The sequence below is a fragment of the Camelina sativa genome, chromosome 9, assembly GCF_030686135.1.
Source record: "Camelina sativa cultivar CO46 ecotype springtype chromosome 9, ASM3068613v1".
Lineage (NCBI taxonomy): Eukaryota > Viridiplantae > Streptophyta > Magnoliopsida > Brassicales > Brassicaceae > Camelina > Camelina sativa.
The window spans coordinates 7,662,819-7,664,991 of NC_141888.1; the positions used below are offsets into that span (position 1 = coordinate 7,662,819).

A 2,173-nucleotide genomic window follows, 5' to 3' on the forward strand; every position below is an offset into this window, starting at 1 on the left:
TGTAATCTGAACATCTACTCGATGTATCATCCAATTACCATCATCGGGTGTATCATCGGGTTCTGCCTCCGGTGGTTCTTTGGTTTGTGATTCTCGAACCATTGCTCGATCATCAACTCAATCAGCCTCATCGGGTAGAGGCTCGGGTTCATACTCGGATATGTAGTACTTGGCCTCATTTATCCCATAGTGATCCATATCCTCCCCATCTTTAACATCACTGTCCTCAGTGAGGTAATCCTCATAATCATCATCAAGGAAAATGACTTGGACAGTGGCATAATCCTTTGGGTTCTGAACAGCTTTACCTAGAAGCTGGTTGATCTTTGGAGCTGGTTGGTTGTTGTGGTGGCCCTCTAGGTACCTCAGCTTAGTGTTGAGCGAATCATACTTTGCAGTCAAGTCATTGTATCCAGAATCGATCTTGTTGCTCATCTCCGCAAACCGTTTTGCGGTGTCCATAGCAGTTGATGCCTGATTTTGAATCATCTGCTGAATTAGGTCGTGTAGGTCAGCTTTTTGGGATTGGTTCTGCAGTCCTTGTTGTTGTTGGAATCCAGGTGGTGCAATGGGTTGGTGGTAATTGCCAGAGTACTGCTGCTTAGGAGCATAACCTTGATTGTATTGGACAAAAGGCTTTTGCTGGACCTGGTTCCCTTGAAATGCTGATGGGTAGATTTGGTCTTGAGGATTAACGACATTCGGGTTAGGGTATGACAGATTCAGATTCTGCTTGTAGTTGTTGTACCCCTTGTTGTAACCTCTTTGGTTGTTGATGTAATTCACATCCTCTAGCTGAACAGTCTCCCCATCTTGTTGTAAAAACTGCTCCTCCTCTGAGATTGCATGAACATGTTGCTGCTGGTTGAGGAGCCTATCTAGCTTGTCATTGAGGGCTTTCATGTCCCTCTTGTACTTGGCATCTTCCTCTTCAGTAGATCGCACAGTGCAATCGTACTCCTCATTATAATGTCCATCAGATTGAGCCAAATTCTCCATTAGATCCCAACCTTCATCGACTTCCTTGTTAAGGAAGTTTCCATTGCTTGCGATGTCCAGCAACATCCGTATCTTAGGGACCACTCCTCTGTAAAGTGTACTTAGCAATGAAGCATTGTTGAAGCCATGATGAGGGCATCTTGTAGTGTATCCCTTGAAACATTCACAAGCTTCACTGAACGTCTCATTGTTTTCTGAACAAAGCCGGAGATGTCATTTCGCAGCCTTGCAGTTCTGGAGTTGGAGAATAACTTGGCTAGAAACGCCTTCTTGCACACTTCCCAAGTGGTGATGGACTCTTTGGGGAGTGATTTCTCCCAGATATGTGCCTTGTCTCCCAAAGAAAATGGGAACAACCGGAGTTTGAATCCATCCTCACTAACTCCATTTATCTTGGTGAGGCTACAGAGCCTATCAAACTCATCCAGATGGTCCAATGGGTCCTCCATTGGCAATCCATGAAACTTGTTGCTTTGTATTATCTGGATGAGACTACTCTTTATCTCAAAATTGTTGTTATGGACAGCAGGTGGCACAATGCCATTCCTTTGAGTATGAGTAGATGAAGCATCCCCTGCTCCTATGTTGGTCCTTGCTTGAGGAGCTGGTGGACCGTTCATTGTCTCCTCAATTGTTGCTGGTTGCGGTTGTTGAACTTGTTATGGATGGAGTAACCTTGGTCTGTCGATGTTGTCGATGAAAGGACTCAAGTGTTGGCTACCCTTGGATCGTGTTTGCATGCACAAGCACGTGACCAAGTGAGTACACGAAGGTCAACCCGATCCAGGTGATCGAGTGACAGGTCGGGTGGGTGCTCGGGTTGTACCTGAAATGCAAAACAAACAAACACGAAAGCAAAAAAGTCAGATGCCGAACCAATGTAGATAAGAGAACTTGATCTAGCAAGTGCTGAAATCATAAACGTAGCAAATTAAATTCAACCAAATGGCAAGAACGCCAAATTGATAACAGGATTTTCACCCAGGATATCAATTCCCTATGCAGTTGTAGTACAAAGGGTTATCAATCCAAATGGTTGTTATGCTAGCAGATATGATACAATCAGAAGCAAGCAAGTCAAGCCAAGCAATAAAGGGGATTTTGTCTAACAATCCTAAAATAATAAAAGAAAAGAATATAAACAAGAAACCACACGACCTAACCACTCGATGCA

The 2,173-nt window shown here is 44.0% G+C and overlaps 1 non-coding gene across 1 annotated transcript; it reads left to right on the forward strand.

The window, feature by feature from the left end:
• Positions 1-1,120: 1,120 nt before the first annotated feature.
• LOC147937881 (small nucleolar RNA R71) lies at positions 1,121-1,226 on the forward strand. The gene has a single exon (XR_015567588.1). It is a non-coding gene; the product is annotated as a small nucleolar RNA R71 (small nucleolar RNA).
• The last annotated feature ends 947 nt before the right edge of the window (positions 1,227-2,173 follow it).